The sequence below is a fragment of the Lissotriton helveticus genome, chromosome 10 (genome assembly GCF_964261635.1).
Source record: "Lissotriton helveticus chromosome 10, aLisHel1.1, whole genome shotgun sequence".
Classification (NCBI taxonomy): domain Eukaryota; kingdom Metazoa; phylum Chordata; class Amphibia; order Caudata; family Salamandridae; genus Lissotriton; species Lissotriton helveticus.
Genome location: NC_136071.1, coordinates 333,791,511 through 333,804,479, shown reverse-complemented (window position 1 = coordinate 333,804,479; position 12,969 = coordinate 333,791,511).

Below are 12,969 nucleotides of genomic sequence, written 5' to 3'. Positions count from 1 at the left end.
TGCATGCACATCTGTGCATGCACACCTGTGCCATGTGACACACAGACATGCCCTTAGGGCATGTCTGTGTGCCACATGGCACACATGCCTGTATTTGGGGTGCTAGAGGGTGTCAAAGTGACACCCCCTGCACCCTTGCAGGATTCGGTATTTACCGATTCGGTAAATACCGAATCGGTATTGCCCATTGATTCCTATGGGCTTTAAGGCCCATAGGAATCAATGGACAATACCGATTCGGTATTTACCGAATCGGTAAATACCGAATGTTACCGATTCGGTAATGGAAAATAAAATTTTACCTACATCTCCCACCTTCTATTTTACCGATTCATAAATACCGAATCGGTAAAATTCGGTATTTATGAATCGGTAAAATAGAATTACCTACATCTGGCCCCTAGTCTGATGTGTAGTCCTGTTGGAACTGACCCTTTCTACCGGGTTATCCCCAAGCTTTTGTCTTCCTCCACCTATTTTTCTGACCTTCTTTTTGGTGGCTTTAGGACTCTGGGCCCTTTACCACTGCTAATCGCTACTAAAGTGCATATTCTCTCTCCTCTAAACATGGTCTGATTGGTTGACACCTGTTTGGTCTATTTGATTTACTTGTAAGTTCCTTGTACAGTGGTATACCATATACCTAGGGCCTGTAAATTAAATGCTCCTAGTGGGCGTGCAGCACTGCTTGCACTACCCACAGAAGTAGCATTTCAAACCTATCTCAGGCCTGACACCGCAGGGTCTGTGTGCACAGTTTACTGTCACTATACCGTAACATTTAACACTACTTACCAAGCCTTACAATCCCCTTTTATTACACATAGGTCACCCCTAAGGTAGGCCCTAGGTAGCTCTATGGGCTGGGAGCCCAGTAAGTAAAAGGTAGGACACGTACCTTAATGCGTGGCATGTCCTGGTAGTGACAAACAGCCATTTTTCACTACTGTGAGGCCTAATCATCTCATAGGCTAGCATTGGGAATTCCCTTATATAAGTTTAAGTGGTAATTCCTGATCAGAACCAAGTGACGTTGTCATGTTTGGTATGTTTAGAATAGTGGCGATAAATCCCATTTAAAGTTAGATAAATAGTTAGATAAATCCCATTGGTGGAGTTAGATTTGATATTCCTAGTTTAGAAATGCCACTTTCAGAAATTGGTAATTTCTCTGTGCTTATGAATCTTTGTGCTTTGCAGCCTGACTCCAATACAAGTCTGGGCTGGGTGATAGCTACATTTGGTGCATTCTTTCCAGAAAGCCACAACACAGGAAGGATTGAGTGTGATAGGGGATACTTCTGCATACTGATAGTCTTCCTGGGCTAGGAGAGGGAGAGGTGGTTCACACTTTACATTTCTATAGGGTGTGCCGTGCCTCACACAAAGGGCTGTTATACACCCCCCCTAATTGTCTGAAGCCAAGGGTTGGGTTAAAAGGTATTGTTGAGCACTCCTAAGGGTTCCTTTGAAATCACCCCTTGACCAAAGACATTCTTTAAGTATAAGTACTGGGGCTCTGACCCCATGTTCTTAGGCACTGTGTGGACTTGTAACCAGACACTGCTGGGTCTACAAACTGCACATTGCAAGAGGACTGCTGTGCTGCCAGGAGGAAGGTACTGTCATTTGGATGACTTATTTTGCTGTGCTGGATTGCTGCCTACTGAGCTGCTGGAGGCACTGCCACTCTGTAAAAGTAACTTTATGTGCTGGCCTGCCTGCTACCTGCTTTGTGCCCCCAGTGTTCTGCAAGGTCGGGTTGGCTTGCCCCCCTCCGTTTCACCATCTCAGGGTCATCAAAGCAGGCACCTTGAGCAGCTCTACGATGTGACTCTGTCTCTGTGAGACTGGAATCAGCGTGCTCACAGGTGGAGTTGTGACTGAGGGCACCCCTAGAAAAGTTGCTGCAACCCATTGCGTGATCGGTGCTGGATCCCACTAACCACAGGTTTGCTCACTGTTTTCTAGCCCCCAAATCAGTGCATGGTGAGTGCTGCTCATTGTTCTGTGTTGCCCAGTCAGCATGTGGCCAATCCAGAATGAGGCACTTCCTGGAGCATCTAGACACTGCCCTGCCAAGAAGTTGATTTTCTCCCCATCCGCAGGACTTAGGTCATGCACGCTGACCACCTTGTGTTCACGTGGCATTGACAAGGCTACCAGGAGAAGCCTCAAATTGTCCATGCTGCGAGGACCCATGTCTAAAGGCCTGCAGATGCTCCAGGCATCACACTGGAGGAGCTGCCCCTTTCCCAAGGTCAGCAGCCTCCTCACAGGCATTCCGGGTCGAAGGGGGCTGCATTGTGTTTTTGGCAGCTTCACTGCGCACTTGCGGGCAGCTTCATTTGACTATTCTGCATGCAGGGTACCCACTGAGGTCTACATACTGAATTCTGAAGTGTGTACCTTGGGGGCACTTGGTCGAGGGTGGCATTAGGGAGTGAAATCTAAACAGAGGACCCTGGAGCGTGGCATGGTACAGCCGCCAGGAACTTACTGTATTTAGGAAAACTGCCTTGATTACAGTAAAATAGGTGATAGGTGCGCTGGGACTCATGTGACCTATGTGCAATACCTAAGTACCATATAAAGTTTAGTAGTAATAGCTCAGTTGCGTCATACCCTATGTGTTGTATGGTAATAATATGATTCATGTGCTTTTGTTCCTAACCTAACTTGCATCACTTGCAAAGCATTTAATGATCTATGTCATAGTCATTCTTGCCTTGTACAGGATAATAAGTGCTATCTGGGTAATTGCATAGTATGTACAGTATTTGTGATTCATGTCATTTTGGTCTGGTTTTATGTACAATATACTATATATATTTTGTATTAATCTGGTGTGACAACTCTTTTGTGGTGCATTCATTGTGTTTCTGTGTGTGTGTTGCAAAAATGCTGTACATATTGCCTCTGATGATAAGCCTGCCTGCTCTACACCAAACTACCAGAGGGTGAACACAGGTTATCTTTGGTGATAACTGACTTGACCTGACTAGAGTAGTGGGTTCTGCCTGGCTAAGGTGCATAGTCAAGCCAATCAGAAACCCCATTTGTAAAAATTGGTGATCAGCGATGCGGATAGGACTTGCGGTTGCGTGATACCACACTAGCTCATTGTTGCTATACAACTCTGCACTAAGACCATTATGTGTTTTTTTCTCCTGTTCTCTCACATTGGTCATCTTTATTGCTTGCTCCAACCTCATTTATTACACCTAGGACTCTTGTTGTTTACACCAGTGTTGTGTACCTTGCCAAAATGGAATCTACCTTGGATCTCAATGACCTGTTGTATTACAATTTGGGGGAGTTAAAGGGGTTCTGCAGGGAGAATTGACTATCTTTGCGCGGGGAATCCACTGAGTGGGACCTTCTGAGAGCTCTGTTTAATTTTGAAAGGGTAAACTGGGAAACAGCCTTAAAAGAAGACAAGGAAGGTGGTGGTTCTAGGGAAGACCGTAGGAGTACCCGGACATCAGTGAGGGCTCTGAGTGGGAGGATTCCCAATCAGCATCCTAGAGAGCAGCGATCCTGAGGAGTTTGAGGAGGAGGGAGAGAATTACTGGGCCACGTCCTGTAGTAGAGAGAGAGGACCCCATAGATAGGGTCTGCCTTGCTGGGTCTAGTGCCAGGAGCAGCATCACCTCCCACACCCAGTCTAATGAGGAGCTCAAGGATAGACAGGCTGAGAAGGACCTGAGGTTGCAGTTGGACCAGCTGGGTATGGAGGAGAAAAGGGCTGAAGCAGACAGAGCCTTAGCTGAGGAGAGGATGGCCGAGTCTGAACGGGACGTCCCCAGAGAATAACTTGCTCTTGTGGAAAGGATTCTGGAATGTGAACAAAGTTTGAGCGTTCTGGACTTACTGCAGGTGGTGTCCAGTGGTGCCAGCAATATTGAGTCCAGTGCTAAAGATATCATTCACATACCCTCAAACTTGGTGCCTAGCTTCAAGAAAGGGAATTGCATATATCAGTGGTTTCAGGAGTATAAAAAAGCTCTGAAGGTACACAGGATCACTGAGGAGGATTGGGGACTGGCCTGGGGAATTATATTCCTGAAGATGGGAGGGATGCCCTAATGGTCCTAGAAGGGAGTGACAGGCAGAGGTATACCCCATTGAAGGAAACCCTGATCAGAAAGTATGGATTCTCCTCTGAAGAGTATAGGTTGAAGTTCAGTGGCAGGCAGAAACTGTCTCGCCAGTTTTGGGAGGAATTTGTGGAGAATTTCGGCAAAGAACTGGATGGTTGGATGAAGAATAGCACAGTAAACACTTTTGAAGGGCAGTACAATCTGATTGTCAGGGAGCACATGTTCCGTTTTTGTTTTCCAGGGCTATGCCAACACCTGTTGGAGAGTTTGGGGCACATTAGGAAGGCGCCGCCCGCCACCCTATCAGAAAACGGGACCGCCCGCCTTAAGGGCGGGGGTCCCGGGAGTGCAATTAGGATGTGCCCGCCACTGTGGCGGGCACATCCTGTATTTTCAGCATTTGCATGATGAAAGCGGCAGGCACCCCGCGGTACCTGCCGCTTTCATTATGCAAATGCAGGAGGGTACCATAGGTACCCCCCTGTGTGCACCCCCCTACTGTGCTTCACTCTGGGGGCCCGCAGAGGGCCCCCAGAGTGAAGTCTGCCTGCCTTTCCGTGGCGGCATTGCCCATGAAAAATGCCCATGCTAATATGGCTGGCGGTGTCTGATAGACACCGCCACCATGTTATCCCTTTTCCGCCCCGGCCGCAAGGCGACCGGGGTGGAAAACAGCACAGTAAACACTTTTGAACGGCAGTACAATCTGATTGTCAGGGTGCACATGTTCCGTTGTTGTTTTCCAGGGCTATGCCAACACCTGTTGGAGAGTTTGGGGCACATTAGGAAGGCGGGCGGGCTTTGGCAGCCCGCCACCCTATCGGAAAACGGGACCGCCTGCCTTAAGGGCGGGGGTCCCGGGAGTGCCATTAGGATGTGCCCGCCACTGTGGCGGGCACATCCTGTATTTTCAGCATTTGCATGATGAAAGCGGCAGGCACCGCGCGGTGCCTGCCGCTTTCATTATGCAAATGCAGGAGGGTACCATAGGTACCCCCCTGTGTGCACCCCCCTACTGTGCTTCACTCTGGGGGCCCGCAGAGGGCCCCCAGAGTGAAGTCCGCCTGCCTTTCCGTGGCGGCATTCCCATGAAAAATGCCCATGCTAATATGGCTGGCGGTGTCTGATAGACACCGCCACCATGTTATCCCTTTTCCGCCCCGGCCGCAAGGCGACCTGGGTGGAAAACAGCACAGTAAACACTTTTGAAGGGCAGTACAATCTGATTGTCAGGGTGCACATGTTCCGTTGTTGTTTTCCAGGGCTATGCCAACACCTGTTGGAGAGTTTGGGGCACATTAGGAAGGCGGGCGGGCTTTGCCCGCCCGCCACCCTATCGGAAAACGGGACCGCCTGCCTTAAGGGCGGGGGTCCGGGAGTGCCATTAGGATGTGCCCGCCACTGTGGCGGGCACATCCTGTATTTTCAGCATTTGCATGATGAAAGCGGCAGGCACCGCGCGGTGCCTGCCGCTTTCATTATGCAAATGCAGGAGGGTACCATAGGTACCCCCTGTGTGCACCCCCTACTGTGCTTCACTCTGGGGGCCCACAGAGGGCCCCCAGAGTGAAGTCCGCCTGCCTTTCCGTGGCGGCATTGCCCATGAAAAATGCCCATGCTAATATGGCTGGCGGTGTCTGATAGACACCGCCACCATGTTATCCCTTTTCCGCCCCGGCCGCAAGGCGACCGGTGCGGAAAACAGGCGGGCGGTGTTTCCCACCGGTGCGGTCCCCTTCGCCATCGTAATATGGCGGGGGAATGCAGGGAAGGATGTCGGGCGGATTGCCTCCGCCAGGGTGGCGGTGGCCAACGCTACCCTGGCGGAGGCAATCCGCCCGACATCCTAATGGGCCCCTTTGTTCTCTGACCCCTGGGAACTTGCAAATGCAGGAGGGTACCATAGGTACCCCCCTGTGTGCACCCCCTACTGTGCTTCACTCTGGGGGCCCGCAGAGGGTCCCCAGAGTGAAGTCCGCCTGCCTTTCCGTGGCAGCATTGCCGCCACGGAAAGGCATTGAAAAATGCCCATGCTAATATGGCTGGCGGTGTCTGATAGACACCGCCACCATGTTATCCCTTTTCCGCCCCGGCCGCAAGGCGACCGGGGCGGAAAACAGGCGGGCGGTGTTTCCCACTGGTGCGGTCCCCTCCGCCATCGTAATATGGCGGGGGGGAATGCAGGGAAGGATGTCGGGCGGATTGCCTCCGCCAGGGTGGCGGTGGCCACCGCTACCCTGGCGGAGGCAATCCGCCCGACATCCTAATGGGCCCCTTTGTTCTCTGACCCCAGGGAACTTGCAAAGGAGCCAGACTTCAGGTGAGTGCTAGAGCATCTAGAAAGGCATTTGGGAGTGATGATCCTAAAGGGAGTGGCACAGGTTCCCTCCACCAAAGGGTGGCAGAGGTTCACAGTAGCCCAGACAGGTCCCAGTGTAGTGGGGTGGGTAAAGGGTCCCATGTCCCTTCTCAGAGTAGGAGGACAGGTGGTGGTGGGCAAAGACCCAGGGGGCCCTTTGCCCAGAATCTGAATAGTGCCCCAAGGGGGACCAGGAGGGGATTCTAGTCTGTACCAGGGAAGCATCCACAGGAAGGGACTCTATAGTGTCAGGAGAACTTGGGGGAGGGTGTGAGTGATACCAGCGTCCCACCATTTCTGATATCTGATATTACCACTCCGCGGAGGTGGTTGCAGAGGCCCAGATGGAGGTGAGGAAGGATTTTCCCCGGACTCCTGTTCAGGCATAGGCTAAAGACCATGGGCTGGAGGACCAGTCTTAGGGCACCACCCCATAACTGCTGGGAGGTGAATTGGAAACAGGATGCGATGCACCTGGGGCTACTGCCCTGCACTCTGAGAAACCACAGAGAGCAGAGACCACTGGATATTCTGGGGCTTGGCTCTGGATACTGACATCTGCCTGTTTCCGCCTGTTGGTTGCTTTCCTAATGGACAGAGCTTTCCTTAGGTTGGGAACAGAAGTCAGACCCAATGGGTAGAATGCACCACATGACTTGAAGTTAGACACTTCACAGGTGGGGACTAACAGTCAGAAGAAGGATTCCCAAAGGGTTAGCTTAGTGGTCCCTGAGTGTATAGACAGAGGGGTCCATGTGGGTTCAGAGAGGCACAGAACTGGCACCTGCCCCTGCAGTAGCAGGCCAGGGTCCATGTTCTATTGCCCTGAGATGGGAAACCTATCAAGGTATTGATTAGTGTACCCTGGCTGTAGTATGGAAGGGGTGGTGTTGGGCCTGGCCCACTCTATAGTGTTACCCCCAAACTTTTTGTCTTCCTCTGCCTATGTTTCTAACCTTTTTGTTGGCGGCTCTGATACTTTACCACTGCTCATCAGGGTCACCTATGACCTACATGTAATACCTAAGTACCATATATAGTTTAGTAGGAGCTCAGGTACGCTGTGCCCTATGTTTTTAATGGTAATATTGTGATTCATGTGCCTTCCCTACTCATCTACCCTGCATCACTTGCAAAGCATTTACTGATGTGTGCTATTTTCATTCTTGGCTTGTACAGGATAATGAGTACTCTCTAAGTCATTGCACAGTATGCACAGTATTTATGATCCATGTCGTTTTGGTCTAGATTTATGTACAATATACTATATATTTTTATATAATCCTGTGTGAAGTCTCTTTTGTGGTGTACTTCTTGTGTTTCTGTTTGAGTGTGTTTTGCAAATGTTTTACACATTGTCTCTGATAATAAGCCTGCCTGCTCTGCACCAAGCTAACAGAGTGTTAGCATAGGTTATCTTTGATAACTGATTTGCCATGACAAGAGTGGTGGGTTCTGTATGGCTTAGGTGCATACCCTAGCCAATCAGAAATCCTGTTTCTATCAAGTCCCTTTTCCTTTAAAACATAACCGCTGTACAAATTCAACAAAAGGATAAATTATAATAACTTTTGGGAGCATACTAGTTCACAAAACTGATTTATTCAGAGTTCAGTCTAGCCACTTGACCTTTTTTTTCAAACTTTTACAGGATTTTATGAAGCAACATTTTTACTCATTATTCTTACCTCGAGGAGAAGAAAAATGTAATAAAGCTTGTCACTGTCACATTAAAATGCGTGATTTTTTCATTAGAGACGTGTCTTTAAAGTAACACTTGTTAACATTTTAAATATAGTGAAATGTGAACATTTTAAGTCCCTCAACTATATGAGTAGGACTCCATGTCACTGTATAAATTATCCTCTATGAATGTGTAGGAATTTTTGATTTCTTCAGAACACAACCATATTCTGACATAGGGCGTTAACTGGATCTATTCATTCAATCATTCAAAGAAAGTGTTATTTTCACTGTTTTATATTTGGTTGACCACCTTCTGAGGACATTAGAATAGAGGGTGCTGAATTAAAGAAAATGTAATAGAGCTGAGGTGTTAAGCTGATGATGTTTATTTTCAATGTGCTCTAATTTGCTAAAGAAATTATACAATTGCTCACACCATGATGAATCTGCCGACGTGTTGATTTAATATGCAAAGATTTTGTATAATAACGCCTTAGTTTCCTATTCTACTGCGGATGCTGTCCTTTTTAGGTCGAGTCAAGGCAATTCGCATGCGCTGTCTGCAAGACCTGTTGTTATCTCCTCTATTGGCTTTTGGCATGCTCATGAATTGCCATTTATTTGTTGGTGTGCCATTTAGAAATACAGGGTTTTTATTGGTGCACTGGGTCTGATTCTCCCGCCTTTGCATGCTTGGGTCACACCCAGGCAATTTCACTCATTGTTTTCTTGCGTTGGCCATCCCCATACGTCCGCGGTTCCTACCGGTCATCCTGATCAGCCTTTTTATTTTGTAGGGTATCAACATAGTTGTAGGCTTTCAGGCCATTTCCCGGAGCAATGCTCTGATCGCCACCTGCAAAGTGGCACTTTCTGTCTAGTAGCTGTTGAGCTGTGCCAATAGCCCTAACGTAAAAAGAAATGCAAGACCTATTGCATTTCTAATGCTTGTTACTAAGTTTTACTGCTCATTGAGGCTTAAGATATTTTCTGATTTGTGCATAATCTGCATAACTTTTCCTTTAACCCCTTCCACGCTCATGACGAGCTGGGCTCGTCATGAAGTAGCCTGCTGCTACACTGATGACGAGCCCAGCTCGTCATGTTGTGTGGGATTGACGATTTCTCAGCACAGCAGGGGAATATGCTGAGCATCCATGGGGTTAAGAACCTCCGCTACATTGCTTCTGTACTGCTTGTTTTTGAATTTTGTAACCCTTTACCCTTTTATTGACCTAGAATTCAGCTATTGGGTATGTACAAATTATTCTTGAATTTAAATTTTTAATAAACTGTATTTTGATAGATTTTTGCATTTTGGAAGGTGCCTTAATGAGGGGACACATTGCCTCATGAAACTGAGGTTCAACACCATCTCTGATCCAGTAAATCATGTGAGGACCAGTTGAGGTAAATTTTGAGGTGTCTTAATTTTGGAGTACCCTCGATTTGCTCCCACACCTGCCATCCTAACCAAGCTCCACCACCTTCCTTGCCATCAATCCTCTCCTGTTGCTGTTTATTCTGCTTTCAAAGCAGACAAGCAGTGCTGCACTGACAGGTTTTCAGAGAGCCCTGTCAGCCTGGCTTGGGAGGTCTTTATGGTGATGCAACCGTGGGTAGTGAATTTTATTATCAACTGTTGCTATGTCATAGAAGTAAACTACCATATCTGGAATCTGAAATAAACGATAAAGGCTTCTCTGGAGATGTATAGGAACATGGAATGGGATGATGCTTATGGAAGGTTAATAGTAGGAATGTTCCAATGAAGTCAGTTGTCTTTGAAAAGCCACGCTGGGGGTTCACCACTTGGTAACTTCTTATGTGAATAAAGAAGCTTATTGGAAGTAGTGTTTCTGCATAAGTTACTACATATATTGGCGATGAGTGTCTGTGCAGGGGCAGACAGTGTGCGGTGACCTCCACTCCTAGAAAGGTATCATCTACTGAAAAGCAAGCAAAAAGAGAGAAGGAAGAGCAAATTAAGGGAAAGAAGGAAATTTAGTTTTATGTACAAGAACAGTAAGTGCATTTTTAATTGCGAATCTCAAGGGAGTTGGTAGTTGAACAAATCTTGTAATCCCAACTAAGAACTGAAATTGGCCACATTATCATCTGATTGTTTTGTTTTACCCACTTGAATATGTATTGAAATTCCCTCAAAAACAGAGTGGGGAATTGGAAATAATTAACTGTTTAAAGATTGAAGAACAGCTAATTCATGAGTGCTACACGCTCTGTGTTGCTTACTGCCATTGTTTAAAAAATATCAACTTGCCTGCACTTGCTTTCTAAAGAACATTCCTTACGCACTGCAGGAGCAGCTGCCTCATATCTTCAGAGCCTTTACATGTACAGACTTCAGAGGCTCGAGACTTCCTGACACGTTGGCATGCCCGGGTGGACAAATACACCAAGTGTAGTGTTTTATTGCTGATTAGTGGCCATGCAGAAACGCTTGCAGGTTGGTTGATGTTCACAGCGGGAGATGCAAAGAACAGACAGCAAGCACTGAGTGAAGCAGTAGCACTAGAGAAAGGACAGGAAGTAGAGCACATACAGAAATAAACGAAAAACTGTATGCAGCACAATAAATATTATTCTTTTAGGGTTATTGTGTAATTAGGTATTTTAATTATTTATATTGGCTCATTAGTTTAGGGTGTTTTTTTCAGTTTGCTAATTTCAGATTTTCTTGCAGGTATGGGGGAACAAGGCATTACAGCTCCTCCTACTTTTATACAAACACAGGGGGTACCAGTTATTCCCTGGAAGAGATGGAAAACATATTTTTTAAATACATGCTTGCCACTGGGGAGATACGTGTGGCCCAGTAAGAAGACAAGCCATTCTCTTGCACATCGGCATAGAAGGAAGAAAGATTTATGATGATCTCCCTGAAATATCAATGGGCATGGGTTGCGGTCAAATCATGAATGCAAATGATGTCCCCAAGATGTTCGAAAAGCACTTTCCTCCCAAAGTCAGAATTGGTTTTGAGAGACCTACATTTTTCTGTTGTGTACAAGGTCAGGATGAGGACATAATGAACTATGTGGCCACTCTGAGGTGTCTGGCTGTGATTTCCAAAATTTGATAGACTCTTGTATACACAATCAGACCTTAAGGTGCACAACTAATAAAAAAAAGTCAAAGAAAAGTTATTATCTCTGGATCCCAGTTTAGAGGAATCAATTCAGTTTTCAAGAAGTATGGAATACTCCTGTATGGATGGAATTGACATGGTGAGAGATAACATCATGAATACAGATAGAGAGGTGAATGAAGTCAGAATAAATAAACTATTCAGGTTTGGAAATACTAGCAGTAACAGCACTGATGAATGGAAGTATATTGTATACTATAGGTGTACATCTCCAGGACACATCAGTTCAAGCATTGCATTTGGAGCAAAAAACCTAATTTGTAGGTCTCATAGGAAGAGAGGACATCTAGCTAAAGTCTGCAGATCCAAATTCAAACTGCAAAGCTCTAGTGTCAAGACAGTGGATGATCACAGTGAGGATATACAAGAAATGACACTTATTGTAAAAATACTACAGACAATATAAGGAGTGGTGCTACTTACAGGGACAAAAGAAAACCAAGGTCAGGAAAATTAGAAAAGTTGCATAGTGATATCGATTTGGGAAATGTAAAAGTCAAAATGTTGGCTGGCCAGGGAAGTTTATTCACCTCAATCACCAAGGACACCTATGCGATTGTACTGAAGGGAGAGATAAGAGGATTGCAACAAGCAGACATGAAGGCAGTAGGCTACATAGGAAAAATAATGAATAGTATATGAACGAAATGGATAGATATAATGTTCAAAGGGAATAGTGTGCATGGAACGAAGAGTGTAAGTAACATGCAAAGGTTCTGATCTTCTGGGATGTCATCCTCAGAAGGATTTGCATATAAATCTCAATCCCCCATGCTAAAGAACCAGTGATAATAACAAAGCCAGTGAATGAAAGTTGAGTCAAAAGAAGCAGAGTAGATGTTGAAATGGTTGAAAAACTAATGAGACATTTCTACAAGTGTTCAGTGATAATTTGGGGTTATTGAAAGGTTTTAATCATAAAAAGTTTCTAAATTAAAAAGAAAACTGCTCTTCCTACTGTGCATAGGGTAAGGTCTATACCTCTCCTAATAAAGGAACCTCTTCACTAAGAATTGGACAAGCTACCTAAAGAAAAAATAATCGAGCCTATTAAATCATCAGAAATGCTTGCCCCCTTCATAGTGCCTCCTAAGGAAAGAAATAAAATCGACCTCTTTATTGACTTGAGGGATCTTAATAAGAACATATGGGTGGACAGGCTACCTCTACCTAATATCATGGATATGCTGAGCATGATGGGTGAAGGAAAAGTGTTTAATGTTCTGGATATGTCGGCAGCCTACCATAAGGTTAACTTACATCTGGAATCAAGGTAGTTAACCGTACCGATATTGTAGAGTGCAATTTGGTTTGGCGTCGGCGTCCGATGTCTTTCAGGGGATAATGCAAAATATTTTGAAGGTGTGCACAAGGTATTGTGTTTCCAAGATGACATTATAGCGGGGGGTGAGTCATTGGAAATTAATGATATATTACTGGAGGAGATTATGTGGGGCACGAAATATCTGGAAGAGGTATAAGGCCAAAGAGAAGGATTGTGAAGGTCACTGAAGATGCCCCTTAACCCATTAACAAAAAATGATTGAAGTCCTTCTTAGGGCTTGCTGAGTATTGTTCGAAATGGGAAACATCCTTTACAACGCAACTTTTACCACGCAGTGCCTTTACGATGCAACTTTTACAACGCAAAC